The following is a 16,843-nucleotide window of genomic DNA, read 5'->3' on the forward strand; positions in this document are numbered from 1 at the left end:
GCTCGCGAATTAATAAATCGAACTATGAAAACCTATGTGTTCTTCAAAGAACACCAAGAAGGTAGATTATAAAAAATGTGTTCATTTTAAAGAAAACAAGTAAAAAAGCATCAGTCGGCTTTGCCGACAGAGATATACCCTCAGCCTGTGTATATTGAAACAATTTTTTTTTTTCCCAAAATACGTATGTTTTTAAAAACTTTGGGCGTTTGAACCGACAAAACTGTATATTAGGATTAAAGATCAAAGTTTTGCGGAGGGGATACTAAGAGGAATAGATCGACATTGACCGTTATGGAAGTGGATCTCCAGCCACAACATATCGACACCTCCAAATAATAGTATGCTACGTCTAAAAAGTGAGTTTTGCAGGAGAAGCTCTCAAAGTGTAGAAATTTTTTTGAACTTCAGTACTATGCTAAGTCAATATTTGTTTATAACTTCTGTTCGGATTGACCGATCATTACCAAAATTTGACAGAATTTAAGTTAAAGGACGTTCGACATCTCCAAATAATAGTTTGCTAATTCTGAACTGTGAGTTTTGCCGGACAAGCTCTAAAAGTTTGGAAATTTCTTTGACCTTCAGTACTATGCTAAGTAAATATTTGTTTATAACTTCTGTTCGGATTGTCCGATTATTACCAAAATTTGACAGAATTTAAGTTAAAGGACGTTAAATATAAAAATGTAAAGAACTTGAAAACATGCTAAGTCGACTTAGCATACTATTGTTTGGAGGCGTCGATATGGTGCCATAGGGGGTTTTTACACTCTTCGGGCTCTTTGCTCAAGAAGTATGGACTTGCCCCTAAAAAAACTTTTACCATCGTAATTGAGGCAGCGAATGCAAGTTGCTTCAACAAAAATCAAAGTGATTCGATATCAGGTCTTAAAGTGAACTTATCCGAAATGTGTGGGAGGTACCGGATGGAGTGGACAAATATAGTCCGTATTTGAACCTGATCTATATCTGGTGGATATAATAGAATGTGTAAAGTATAGACCAATTCGGTCACTCTCTTCAAGAGTTACCGTACGAACAATTTTTCCGAACATTTTTGAACTTTTGTGGGGGAGGTACCTGAAGGAGTGGTCCGATATGGCTTATCTTCAAACTAAAACTATGTTTGGACAAAATATTATTAAGTCCAAATTTTGGACCAAATCGGCAGATCCATTCGAGAGTTATCTTGCGCTCCAACCACCTCATACGGTGTCATAGGGTTTTTTGCATCCTTCAGGCTATTTTCTCGAAAGTATGGACTTGCCTCTGATGAAGCTTATACCGTCGTATGGAGGGCAGTAAATACAAGTTGATAAAACAAAAATCAAAGCGATTCAAGAGATGGCCCTAAACTGAACTTTTCCGAAATTTTGTGTGGGAGTGGACCGATTAAGTCCATATTGAAACCTTATCTAAGTCTGGAACACATTTGACGATGGGCAAAGTATGGACTAAATCGGATACTCCCTTCAAGAGTTATCGTGCGCACAAATTTTCCGAACATTTTCGAACTTTTGTGGGGGAGGTACCGGAAGGAGTGGACCGATATAGCCCATCTTCGAATTTAAACTAAGTTAGGGTAAAATATTACGAAAGCCAAATTTTGAACCGAATTGGTTTATCTGTTCGAGAGTTGTCGTGCACTCCAGCCAGCCAGACAGACAGACGGACGGACATTGCTCAATCGACTCCAAATAGTCTAAAACCATTATTTCGATGAGGCACATTTTGCCCGTATGAAAGTGTATATACCCTCGTTAGCATAAATGCTGAGGGTATAAAAAACTAAAAACAAAATTATGAATGAACCAATTAAATATTTATGGAATTCGTTGAACAATACTTTGGGTAATAATATGTGTGTTCGTTTACTTAAAATTTGTACAAATTGTTACTGGATGTTGTTCGTTTACTCTGCAGTACAATGCAAAAGACCTTGGTCGTTTACAAGAAGTTACTGGACTTGTACAAATTTGTACAAATTGTTGAGTAAACGAACACACCTAATTTCGGTATTAATTTGTGCTAGAAAATGTACGAAACTATTTTTTTTGTAAAACTTTTTGACATTATTGTAACAGATTGTTAATGTATCTACCTTAATAAATGTACGGTTGTTTTGGCACATTTATTAAAACGCAATTGTTGGTAGAATTTCATAGTTCGATTTATTCATTCACGAACAAAAACCCGTTCGAATCGAATGCCATAATTAGGGCCCAGGACTGTACATCCAATACATACAGTGAGTGTCAAAAATATTTGTTTTATGTCATGTTCATACGAGCGTTCGAAGTATGTTGTTCGCCTGTCAAAATACGTACACGAATTAAACCGTTTCCACGACACCACTCGTCATTCCTATTAACATTGCTTCATTCATTCTTACTTCCTGTTTTTTAGCGAAATTTGAACAAAAACACAAATAATATACACTAAATGGGGCAGAAGAAAATTTTGGTATTTTCAATAAATTTTTTGTTTGTTTCTATTTTCAAAATTGAGGAGAGGAGGAGAGAGATGTCAAAACTATGTTTGTGTATAGAGCAGTACCGACCAAGGAGAGCGAAGCCACATAGGTAAATGTATTCAAAATATTGGCAATTTATGAAAGTGTGTTAGTAAAATTGTATGCACGCAAGCTACAAAACAAAAAATCAAAATATTTGCTCTCTCTTGCACGCTCTTTCTTTGCGTTCGGATCGTATGTGCGGTAATTGCCAAAAATCTTCGTAACCAGCGACAAAAGGCTGTTCGGCACTTTTTGCGTTTTTGTTTCTAATTTTACGCGATTTTGAACTAATTGACAAGAAATGCGTGTGGGATAAAGAATGAAACACTACCTTTTTCCTATTGTATCTATATAAAAGGTTTAATTCATTACTTTTCATTCATCTTCTTCTTTTTTTCTGAAAATTTTTGTGTTTTCAATTAAATTTTGAATTTAGACATGTTATAATCATGGTGTAAGAAAAAGGTATTACGGTATTCACCAACTAATGTCTTCATTTACTGCCAAAACATATTTTTCACTCAAAAATAATTGACAAATATTTCGCTTCTATCAAGAATATATGTGTACAACATCTTTATTTAAAGAGCAGTACACATTGTCAGTTTTGAATGTCGATATTTTACAGTTATCGATAACTGTCCAACCGTCCAGCAACCACAAAATATTATGTGGTTGCATGATGAATGACAAAAATTAACGCCCACACTAGCAAGCACCAACAAAGCTGTCATTCAAAACTGGCAATGTGTACTCAGCTTAAGCATCGCAAAGAATATTTTACCGTTTTCTTCTATCTGTTTTGGATATTTCGCTGAAAAATTTTTGACAGCAAATGAAGACTACGGCCTGCATTCGCCTTTTGTATCACATTCCTAAATTCGCCTTGGCCATAAATAATTTTTTCGATAAATTCTCTCATTTGTTAGGCAAGTGACATATTTATTCGTCGTTTGGAGAGTATTTCTATTCAAAAAACGTAGTGAAAAGTAATTTAATCGTAGTAATGTATTCGTAGTTATGTGTCGAAAAACGAATAGAACGCATCGTGGAAACGGCACATTAAAATTTTATCAATAATAAGACCTCAGTAGTTTAAAAGCCCACGCCCAATAACAAAATACTTGAAAAAAAATATTGGTCCTGTGGCAATTAAAAAATGTATATGACATGGATGAACAACATTTTGTTCACTCTGTTTTCCATCTGTCAGAAAATAGTCGGTTTTTTAACATTTGTTAATTTTTTGCCAAATAAAAGATCATTATCGATCTTATTTATATTATATTTTATAGCATACTCGTATTAGTATAATTTGGCGCCAAGGAAAAACGCTATCCTTAGAAAGGAAAAAACTGAATATATCTCATTTCAAAATTAAAAACAAATTTTGCTTATGTTTGAATATTTAGTCGAATATTGGATATGGGATTCTATTGGTACAATAGTAAGCCGAATATGTTTGACACTCACTGCACATTTTTTGTTGTGTCTTTAAATGTTTGTGAAACAAATGTAAAATAATGACAACCATTTTGAAGAAGTAATCCTGTGCTAGTATGTATTTATAATTAAAGCTTATAAATATTTTTTTTTGTAATTTTCATTAGTTAGCATTTTTTACTTTTCAAAAGAACCATAATCACAAAACATGTAAGTGGTAGTGTGCCTATAAACATATTCTACAATTACAATGATAAGCTTACCATAAACGTCCATATGTAATATTTGCATATGGTCTCGTTTCCACTGTTTTCCATTTAAATTTTAAAAGCTTTTTATAATATTAGGTCTGTTTGATAACCCAAAAGTTTGTACAAATTTGTTTGTACAACAACAGGATCTTAATAGAAATATAATAGACACAATAAATGACGTCAGCAACTCAAAGCCGTGATAGAAACAGCGAAGGAAATAAGGAACCAAACATTTGATACAAGCTCAATGATATGTTCAGGTATATTAATTAGCTCTTAAACCCTGAACAGAATGCACAGCAAGTGATCTAAGCGCCGTTTCTTTATAGAGTTCCAATTAGAGAGTGTTCGTGCCTTCTCGAAAATCGCCGTGTTTGTGCGTGTCGTGCCGGAATAAATTTTTGGCCTTGGTGATTGTGCTTTTTTTCAAGGCACGATTTTGCACGACACGACCAAACACGATATGCACTATGTGGCACGATCGTGCTAAATTTTTGGGTTCCTTTAGGAGTCGTGCAAAAATCGAACAAGAATATAAAACCGACCAAAAAATTCACCAACTGTAGTTTTCCTATAATTATTTACTTCGTTTTTGTAGTCAGGTACTTTTTGCCGTTTTGTTATGGAGAGGCAGGAACAAAAATACGTATGATGTTTGTTTGCCATTTGTTTTGTTCATGAGGGAAGCAAATACAAAAACAACACAGCGGGTTAACGCAATATACTGTCTTTGAAAATCAGTTGTTTATCTTGCTAAATTTGATATTGAAGACAAGTTGGGAAATTCTGTATTTGTAACCGAAAATGGTTCCAACGTTGTTTCGGATTTTCAAATATTTAAACGTATACCTTGCGCTGGCCACAATTTGAACTTAGTTATGGATGATGTTGTTGAAAAATATCCTCATCCCGAATTGGGAAAACTGATTGACTGCTCAAAAAAGCTTGTAAGATATTTTAAACACTCGGAGCTAAACAACAAATTGTCGAAAACGTTAAAACAAGATATAAGAACTCGTTGGAATTCAACATATATTATGCTTGAGAGCATACCAAGTCCAGAATGAGATTAAAAGTATTTTGCTAGAAAGGAATGAGTTGGATCGTATATCTGACTTAAAGCTAGAATCTCTATTGGGTTTTCTCAAAATATGCAAAGAGTGTTCCGGAAAATTTAGCTCGGAAAATTACCCTACTATGCACATTTTTGCCGTTTGGTCTGAAAAACTTTTGAAAGTTGATACCATTGACTCGCAATTCATGAAAGATTTGAAAGCTAAAATGAAAGATTTGAAAGCAATGATTGTTTACATTGCTTAAACGCTTTGTACCAGTAATGGCACATATTATACGGAAGTTTTTATTTCCGCCATTTAAGATGATTTTTTTTATAGCCTACACCAAAATGTGGGGATGGTATTATAAGTTGGTTTTGGTATTATAAGTTTGGAACCATAATCACAAAACATGTAAGTGGTAGTGTGCCTATAAACATATTCTACAATTACAATGATAAGCTTACCGTAAACGTCCATATGTAATATTTGCATATGGTCTCGTTTCCACTGTTTTCCATTTAAATTTTAAAAGCTTTTTATAATATTAGGTCTGTTTGATAACCCAAAAGTTTGTACAAATTTGTTTGTACAACAACAGGATCTTAATAGAAATATAATAGACACAATAAATGACGTCAGCAACTCAAAGCCGTGATAGAAACAGCGAAGGAAATAAGGAACCAAACATTTGATACAAGCTCAATGATATGTTCAGGTATATTAATTAGCTCTTAAACCCTGAACAGAATGCACAGCAAGTGATCTAAGCGCCGTTTCTTTATAGAGTTCCAATTAGAGAGTGTTCGTGCCTTCTCGAAAATCGCCGTGTTTGTGCGTGTCGTGCCGGAATAAATTTTTGGCCGTGGTGATTGTGCTTTTTTTCAAGGCACGATTTTGCACGACACGACCAAACACGATATGCACTATGTGGCACGATCGTTAAATTTTTGGGTTCCTTTAGGAGTCGTGCAAAAATCGAACAAGAATATAAAACCGACCAAAAAATTCACCAACTGTAGTTTTCCTATAATTATTTACTTCGTTTTTGTAGTCAGGTACTTTTTGCCGTTTTGTTATGGAGAGGCAAGAACAAAAATACGTATGATGTTTGTTTGCCATTTGTTTTGTTCATGAGGGAAGCAAATACAAAAACAACACAGCGGGTTAACGCAATATACTGTCTTTGAAAATCAGTTGTTTATCTTGCTAAATTTGATATTGAAGACAAGTTGGGAAATTCTGTATTTGTAACCGAAAATGGTTCCAACGTTGTTTCGGATTTTCAAATATTTAAACGTATACCTTGCGCTGGCCACAATTTGAACTTAGTTATGGATGATGTTGTTGAAAAATATCCTCATCCCGAATTGGGAAAACTGATTGACTGCTCAAAAAAGCTTGTAAGATATTTTAAACACTCGGAGCTAAACAACAAATTGTCGAAAACGTTAAAACAAGATATAAGAACTCGTTGGAATTCAACATATATTATGCTTGAGAGCATACCAAGTCCAGAATGAGATTAAAAGTATTTTGCTAGAAAGGAATGAGTTGGATCGTATATCTGACTTAAAGCTAGAATCTCTATTGGGTTTTCTCAAAATATGCAAAGAGTGTTCCGGAAAATTTAGCTCGGAAAATTACCCTACTATGCACATTTTTGCCGTTTGGTCTGAAAAACTTTTGAAAGTTGATACCATTGACTCGCAATTCATGAAAGATTTGAAAGCTAAAATGAAAGATTTGAAAGCAATGATTGTTTACATTGCTTAAACGCTTTGTACCAGTAATGGCACATATTATACGGAAGTTTTTATTTCCGCCATTTAAGATGATTTTTTTTTATAGCCTACACCAAAATGTGGGGATGGTATTATAAGTTGGTTTTGGTATTATAAGTTTGGAACCATAATCACAAAACATGTAAGTGGAAGTGTGCCTATAAACATATTCTACAATTACAATGATAAGCTTACCGTAAACGTCCATATGTAATATTTGCATATGGTCTCGTTTCCACTGTTTTCCATTTAAATTTTAAAAGCTTTTTATAATATTAGGTCTGTTTGATAACCCAAAAGTTTGTACAAATTTGTTTGTACAACAACAGGATCTTAATAGAAATATAATAGACACAATAAATGACGTCAGCAACTCAAAGCCGTGATAGAAACAGCGAAGGAAATAAGGAACCAAACATTTGATACAAGCTCAATGATATGTTCAGGTATATTAATTAGCTCTTAAACCCTGAACAGAATGCACAGCAAGTGATCTAAGCGCCGTTTCTTTATAGAGTTCCAATTAGAGAGTGTTCGTGCCTTCTCGAAAATCGCCGTGTTTGTGCGTGTCGTGCCGGAATAAATTTTTGGCCTTGGTGATTGTGCTTTTTTTCAAGGCACGATTTTGCACGACACGACCAAACACGATATGCACTATGTGGCACGATCGTGCTAAATTTTTGGGTTCCTTTAGGAGTCGTGCAAAAATCGAACAAGAATATAAAACCGACCAAAAAATTCACCAACTGTAGTTTTCCTATAATTATTTACTTCGTTTTTGTAGTCAGGTACTTTTTGCCGTTTTGTTATGGAGAGGCAAGAACAAAAATACGTATGATGTTTGTTTGCCATTTGTTTTGTTCATGAGGGAAGCAAATACAAAAACAACACAGCGGGTTAACGCAATATACTGTCTTTGAAAATCAGTTGTTTATCTTGCTAAATTTGATATTGAAGACAAGTTGGGAAATTCTGTATTTGTAACCGAAAATGGTTCCAACGTTGTTTCGGATTTTCAAATATTTAAACGTATACCTTGCGCTGGCCACAATTTGAACTTAGTTATGGATGATGTTGTTGAAAAATATCCTCATCCCGAATTGGGAAAACTGATTGACTGCTCAAAAAAGCTTGTAAGATATTTTAAACACTCGGAGCTAAACAACAAATTGTCGAAAACGTTAAAACAAGATATAAGAACTCGTTGGAATTCAACATATATTATGCTTGAGAGCATACCAAGTCCAGAATGAGATTAAAAGTATTTTGCTAGAAAGGAATGAGTTGGATCGTATATCTGACTTAAAGCTAGAATCTCTATTGGGTTTTCTCAAAATATGCAAAGAGTGTTCCGGAAAATTTAGCTCGGAAAATTACCCTACTATGCACATTTTTGCCGTTTGGTCTGAAAAACTTTTGAAAGTTGATACCATTGACTCGCAATTCATGAAAGATTTGAAAGCTAAAATGAAAGATTTGAAAGCAATGATTGTTTACATTGCTTAAACGCTTTGTACCAGTAATGGCACATATTATACGGAAGTTTTTATTTCCGCCATTTAAGATGATTTTTTTTTATAGCCTACACCAAAATGTGGGGATGGTATTATAAGTTGGTTTTGGTATTATAAGTTTGGAACCATAATCACAAAACATGTAAGTGGTAGTGTGCCTATAAACATATTCTACAATTACAATGATAAGCTTACCGTAAACGTCCATATGTAATATTTGCATATGGTCTCGTTTCCACTGTTTTCCATTTAAATTTTAAAAGCTTTTTATAATATTAGGTCTGTTTGATAACCCAAAAGTTTGTACAAATTTGTTTGTACAACAACAGGATCTTAATAGAAATATAATAGACACAATAAATGACGTCAGCAACTCAAAGCCGTGATAGAAACAGCGAAGGAAATAAGGAACCAAACATTTGATACAAGCTCAATGATATGTTCAGGTATATTAATTAGCTCTTAAACCCTGAACAGAATGCACAGCAAGTGATCTAAGCGCCGTTTCTTTATAGAGTTCCAATTAGAGAGTGTTCGTGCCTTCTCGAAAATCGCCGTGTTTGTGCGTGTCGTGCCGGAATAAATTTTTGGCCGTGGTGATTGTGCTTTTTTTCAAGGCACGATTTTGCACGACACGACCAAACACGATATGCACTATGTGGCACGATCGTGCTAAATTTTTGGGTTCCTTTAGGAGTCGTGCAAAAATCGAACAAGAATATAAAACCGACCAAAAAATTCACCAACTGTAGTTTTCCTATAATTATTTACTTCGTTTTTGTAGTCAGGTACTTTTTGCCGTTTTGTTATGGAGAGGCAAGAACAAAAATACGTATGATGTTTGTTTGCCATTTGTTTTGTTCATGAGGGAAGCAAATACAAAAACAACACAGCGGGTTAACGCAATATACTGTCTTTGAAAATCAGTTGTTTATCTTGCTAAATTTGATATTGAAGACAAGTTGGGAAATTCTGTATTTGTAACCGAAAATGGTTCCAACGTTGTTTCGGATTTTCAAATATTTAAACGTATACCTTGCGCTGGCCACAATTTGAACTTAGTTATGGATGATGTTGTTGAAAAATATCCTCATCCCGAATTGGGAAAACTGATTGACTGCTCAAAAAAGCTTGTAAGATATTTTAAACACTCGGAGCTAAACAACAAATTGTCGAAAACGTTAAAACAAGATATAAGAACTCGTTGGAATTCAACATATATTATGCTTGAGAGCATACCAAGTCCAGAATGAGATTAAAAGTATTTTGCTAGAAAGGAATGAGTTGGATCGTATATCTGACTTAAAGCTAGAATCTCTATTGGGTTTTCTCAAAATATGCAAAGAGTGTTCCGGAAAATTTAGCTCGGAAAATTACTCTACTATGCACATTTTTGCCGTTTGGTCTGAAAAACTTTTGAAAGTTGATACCATTGACTCGCAATTCATGAAAGATTTGAAAGCTAAAATGAAAGATTTGAAAGCAATGATTGTTTACATTGCTTAAACGCTTTGTACCAGTAATGGCACATATTATACGGAAGTTTTTATTTCCGCCATTTAAGATGATATTTTTTAAAGCCTACACCAAAATGTGGGGATGGTATTATAAGTTGGTTTTGGCCAAAAAGTTTGTAACGCATCGAAATAATGGTCGTAGACCCATATTTATATATACCAAAATGAATGTCTCGACGAGCTGAGGCTATGTGTGTCCGTCCGTCCATCTGTCCATCTAAACCTTGTAATCACACGGATGGTCACCAAATTTTGGGGGTTAATGGGGGTGCCACAGAGGAAGAAGCCTATTGATTTTGATGATGGTCAGATAATATTCATTCACTCATGTGGAGACAAATTCAAAGTTTTATTCTTTGTGAATATACCGGCTTCTAGTAGGGTTATTCCAACGGCAAAGCCTGTAAATGGAAGAAGAAAATATTACCTTTACATTGGTGTAAATTAGGTTGGCGAAGGTGGTCAGACAAGGGAGATAATGCATCCAATTCTTCCATTTTTTTGCAATCACGTCACAGGTCGTAATTTTGATCGGATGGTCACGAAATTTTGGTTGCTTATGGGGGTCCATGGTAGTCGGATTATATTCCCTAAAATAAATGTTTACCAGTGAAAAGCTTATACACAGGGGTAGTGGTGTGGGTATGACATGGTCGGCCCCGTCCCGACCATAGCCTTTGCTCACTTGTTATTAGAATAAAAAAGAAATGACGTAATAGCTGAATTAAAAGCAATGTTACTTGATATACAAAGTGAGAACATAGAGTGTTCTAAGTATGAGCAGGAAATTAAAATGCCAAATTTTCAGAGTTTTTGGATCCAAATTTGGCAAAGAGACGAAAAATGGACAAGTCTCTAATTGATAAAGAAATTGATACATATTTAGCGAGTGCCGTATCTAGCCAGACTGATGTTTTAAACTTTTGGAAAGAGTCTAATCTAAAATTATTAAAACAATTAGCCAGGAAAATTTTGGCTATACCCGTCAGCTCAGCAACGAGCGAGAGATTTTTTTCAACATTTGGAAATAATGTTTTTAAATAAGAATATGTAAATATTAGTTCATAAGTAAGTTTGCAATATGTATATTTTAGAAGTACATAAGAATATTTTTAACAAATAGTTGTACAACCATATGAATATCTCTTTTTTTTGTAATTTCGTGGGTGAGTGTGCGTGTTCGTGCCTCCTTGAAAAAAGCCGTGTTTGTGCGTGAATATGCATACAAATTTTGTTCCGTGTTCGTGCATGTTCGTGCCTAATTTTTTAGGCACGCGCCCATCTCTAATTCCAATACAAGACAGCGCAATTAGTTTGCTACAATTAAAAATCATCTAGAGGAAAAGCGCCAGGCGAGGATAGAATAGCTACGCCCCAGAGGATTTTCAAAAACAACTCGTAATCAGATATAACAAAATATTAAATACCGGAAAGATAGACAAGACATTTTTAAAGCAGTATTATTCCCTATCCACGAAAAGGAGATATGGCAGAGCAAAACTAAACATTGGTATTTTAAACGAGAAACTCTGCTATTGGGTATAACGATATCTTATTCTTACGAAATACCAGGACGGGTTTAGGAAGGAAGTTGTGTGTTGATAATGTATATAATCTGATTTCTATTATCAGTCAAAAGCTTAATGAAGCTATGAAGGTATATGCTCTTATTTGTAGACTTCGAAGTAGCCTTTGATTTGCAATACAAATTCTTTAAACTTATTGAGAACATATACAGCTATACTGAGTATGTCAATTGGACAGGAGACGAACTGTTAGATTATTTTGAAACCATCTCCGGAGTTAAAAAAGGATGTCTTTTATCACCTAATCTTTTCTCACTATACAAAAATGACTTGCATGAACATTTACAAAATGGAATTAATATTCAAAATATAAAGTAATATGCAGACCACAGGATCACTAGGCAGCTGACATAACTATTTTATAGCATGTACAGTAGGCCGGGGCGATTTGTGTGGAAGGAAAAAAACCTTAATATGCACTTCGCGATTCTGATTCCTGGGATTGAGCTGAGCAAAAAAGTCTACTGGACCATATGTCTACGATGAAAATCGAGCCTCCCGATGTTGACTTTAAGTTTTTTATCTACGTTTTTTTTTTGACATCTTCGCATATAACAGCCAAACCATTGAGATTTTCGAGCAAACGCAAAGACAAAAATTATAGCCAAGACAGTAATTAAGAACTCTCTAATACATCGCAAAAGCATTTGAACGCTTTTTCAGGCTGTTGTGGTCTTGAGAAGGTGCAAACTTTTCCGAAAATGTCGATAAATGACACTGTTCTACAAAAGTTGACCAGAAAAATATTCAAGCGTTCTGATGCAAAATTTTATCGTGTTGGGATCCATGGACAACGTAAGTGCCTTTAGTTCGTTTGGGTCACTTCGTTTTGTTTTTTTGTTTTTTTTTACCGTTATAAAAGTAGTGAAAATCTGGCTTTCTTACATTTTCAAATTTAAACGGACATATCTTCTTTTTTTCACAACGGATATATATTGATCCTTCTTCTTTTTAAAGAGGCGAATAATATCTTTTCAATAAGCTATTATTGTTTTAAATCGGTTAATAAATGGCTGAGTTATAGTGGTCTAAGTCTGAAAAACCCCACAAAAAACTATAATTGAATTTCTCATAATTTTTAAAAATACTCGTATAATGTTTTTTGTTTTGTTCAATATTTAATTTGGAAATTGTGGAAAATTCAATTATAGTTTTGTGGGGGTTTTCAGACTTAAACCACTATAACTTAGCCATTTATTAACCGATTTAAAACAATAATAGATTATTCAAAAGGTATTATTCACTCCTTTAAAAGGAAGAAGGATCAAAAGAAATCCGTTGTGGAAAAAATAAGATATGCCTGTTTGAATTTGAAAATATAAGAAACCCAGATTTTCACTATTTTTACCGTTATAAAAAAATAATGCGAAGCGACCCAAACGAACTAAAGGCATTTTCGTTCTCCGTGGATCCCAACACGATGGAATTTTGCATCAGAACGCTTGAATATTTTTCTGGTCAACTTTTGTAGCACATTGCCATTTATCGACATTTTCCGAAAAGTTTGCACCTTCTCAAGACCACAACTGCCTGAAAAAGCGTTCTAATGCTTTTGCGATGTATTAGAGAGTTCTTAATTACTGTCTTGGCTACATTTTTTGTATTTGCGTTGGCTCGAAAATCTCAATGGTTTGGCTGTTATATGCGAAGATGTCAAAAAACGTATGTAGATAAAAAACTTAAAGTCAAAATCGGGAGGCTCGATTTTCATCGTAGACATATGGTTCAGTAGACTTTTTTGCTCAGTTCAATCCCAGGAATCAGAATCGCGAAGGGCCCATTAAGGTTTTTAAATCGTCCCGGCCAAATGTACAGTCTTTACAGTATGATTTCAAATATTGAAAATGTATATGGAAGCTAAAAGTAAACATGCCCAAATCAGGGGCAGGATTTTTGTTCTATGAAAATTTTAAATGAAAAATATTTTATAATTAATTTCATTTGACAGTTTTTTTCCTTTATAAAAGTTTTCATTTCACATTTTCATAGAAACAAAATTGAGCCCCAGAAATCCTTGTACTCAGATATGAGAAATGGACATAAACGGAAATGAAATAGATATCGTAGATGAATATAAATATTTCGCCTTTATATTTACACCAAAATTTTCATTTTCGAATCATGTAGAAAACAGAAGCCTGGAAAAACTTTTTGGGAAAAATATGTCAAAATAGCAATAAAGTGGAATGTCTACCAAGCTGTTTGTAGGGCAATACTAACATAAGCGGCCCAAGTTTCTCCTATTTTGATGCAGTTGCTAAAATACATCGATATTTCTTACATATTGGATAAAAGTGGACTTCTTTCCTCAAAATTTAGGAGTTTTGGTTATGAGAGCGCCGGTTTCGAGGAAAAAATGCTGTGCATATGTTGATTGATTACTGTTGGTCAATTTGTCGTCAAAGTAAAAGTATATACTTTTCTTAAGTAATGTTCATTTTAAATATATGTATATAGTTTAGTTGATTATGTTTTATTCATGAAACTTTTGAGAAAATATTTTTTAATACAGAAAAAAATATTCATTTCTCTTTAAAGAATTTCATGCAAAAATTTATTAAAAAACTATAACTAAAAACATAAAAAATAACAAAGCTAGAATATTGAAACTTATGGAAGTGTTGTACTACTTAAAGGATATTAAAAGCTATATTTTTTCATGCAAATCCAATACATCTTTAATGTGGCACCGACATCAGCATCGCGCGATGTGTATAACTGCCTGTTTCACTAAGACGATTCGAATCTAAATTCGTTCGAACTACTACCAAACTACTGTGTTTTGAAAAGTATTTGCTTCTTTTGTGTTTTCAATCAAACACACATTTTCTACAATTACGTGAACGAATTTTAATTCGAATCGTCTTAGAGAAACATGCCATAAGTATTTAAAATATTGTTTTTGTTTTGCAAATGAAATGAAATGTTCTTTGAAAGGTCAAAAAGATGAATATATGGTCATGTGTAATATTGACTCTCGGACAGTGTTATAGCCCTTGCTTGCAACTTTTATAGTTAAATCATTTTAGAGAAACATTTACAGTTATAAAAGAGTTGAGAAAGATGACTAAATGATGATCAAAGCCCAGACTAAAATGTGTCTGAAGCTAAAATCGAAAAATGTTGAGTGAGGGTTTCCATTGGGGTTTGTGGCATGGCTGTGTTTTTGGAAATTCGTACTAGAACGGCACCAAATATGTCACCATTTGTGTTGAAAAATCTGAAATTTTGAATGAGGGATACTGATAGAGTAAATTAAAAATGTACAAAAATTGTGTACTAAATTTGGTATTAGCTATTTACCTGGAGTTCTGAATTTTGGTATTAGGATTACTGTTGGTGCGCAAAGTGTAGATAAGAAGGGGATATGGAGTTGGCATTGGAAATGCGTGCTAAGGGAATATGAAAAATACTAAATGGAAATAATTTTAGTATTGGATGTACGGATAGGGATCTGTGGTTGGCGTCCAGAGTTGTGATATGGAGGTGGTTTTTGAAAATATATACCAAGAGTATACGAAAAGTAGTAAATGGTACGAAGTTTTGTATAATGTGTAGGGATCGCTGTTTGTGTGTATGGTTGATATATGCAAATTAATACTTAAGTCTACCAAATGTGCTGAACGGTACTAAGTTTAGTATTGGGTGTTGCAATAATGCTGGAGTTCTGAAATTTGGTATTAGTGTCCCTGTTAGTGTGTAGGGTAGAGATATAAAGTTTGCTTGGAAATAAAGTCGAAATAGCTTACAAGGTCATTGTTTATAACGTCATATCGCTTATAACGACGAAATCCAAAAGTCCCGAATTTCTGCCCTTTATACCCCAATCAAATAAATATCGCATGTAACGACATTGTTTATAACGACATATCGGTTGTAACGTTGTCTTTTTGGCAAATATTTGTATGTTGTTATATAGAGTTGTGCCAAAGGAACTATATGGAACTATCTCGTTCACTTCGCAGTTCCAACGGCCAACATTTTTTCTTTGAACAAACTGCGTATACTTACTATCACACGTTACATTTCATGATGTTACTCATACGCTTTGGAACTAGTACAAGGAACTAGGAACTAGATTACCCAACTCTATTGTTATATGTTATAACGACGAAACATACGAAGAAGAAACATTTTGTTGCATTTTCAAACTCAAACAAGAGTCAGGAATATGTACCCATAAAAAACCAACATATGTACAACATGTTGGAAGATTTGTTTTAACAACTGAATTACGATCAACAACCTACGACTGATTAATAAAAAACAGGTTCGACTGAAGTCCTTCTTTTAATAGGGTTGTGTGTGAAACTGAAAACACAATTCAGTTCAATACAAAATCTTGTGAAATGAATTTCAAGGCACATTGTTTTCTTCATTTTAACAAAGTTCTTGCTAATTATGCCAAATACACAGAAGATACTGCAGAACCCGAATCTCATGTGTCAAATATATTTACTCAGAAGATGTTACTAGCAAGCAACGAATTATGGAAAACCTTTGAAAACTCATATCTGAGTTGAATTTAAAACTATACAAAAACCAACATATTTATACCCAGGAATCACTATATAGTACAAAGTCACCTCATTTTAATAATATCGTGTATAACGACTATCGCTTATAGCGTCCGAATTTCGTCGGTCCCTTGACCAACGCACAGTGGTTCAGGAATAGGTTTTCCTGGCCAAAACCCCAATTTTTTGTCGTTACCGATTGTTCATTTCTATATGGGATTCGATAGTAAACATATTCAAACTAAGGAAACCAAAACATTAGGTCAAAATACTGGAAGGTGTGGGCGTAGCGTGCTCCTAAAGGCGACCATTTTTTTTTTCGCAATTTTGGAATAAAGAAATAGCTATTTCTAGGAAACTATAACAGATTTTGTGATCATTGTTTTTTGTTAGGTAGGTAGAATTGTTGTCTTTAAAACCCGTTTCAATAAATTACCGTATCGTTTACACGAAGTGAGCTATGTTATTCTTCCTCAGGTACAAAATTTTAGTGGACTAGAACTTTTCTGGAATAGCTTGGAACAAAGTTCCGTTTTCACGGAATGATGCCCAAGAGTGTCCTCCTTTAGCCCATATATACTTTTGTACTAGTACCATTCCGTCCGGTCAATACTTATTTTTAAATTTTTTGAAATTACACGGGTAAGAATTTGTG

The 16,843-nt window shown here is 34.1% G+C and overlaps 1 protein-coding gene across 7 annotated transcripts in view; it reads right to left on the reverse strand.

Annotated features, from left to right (window-relative positions):
• Positions 1-16,843, reverse strand: part of nAChRalpha4 (nicotinic acetylcholine receptor alpha4) — a 562,559-nt gene that overhangs the window by 238,013 nt on the left and 307,703 nt on the right. The gene's annotated exons all lie outside the window — the stretch shown is intronic.

This window comes from Musca autumnalis, unplaced genomic scaffold (assembly GCF_047663935.1).
Source record: "Musca autumnalis isolate F117 unplaced genomic scaffold, ASM4766393v1 scaffold_1, whole genome shotgun sequence".
NCBI classification, from domain to species: Eukaryota; Metazoa; Arthropoda; class Insecta; order Diptera; family Muscidae; genus Musca; species Musca autumnalis.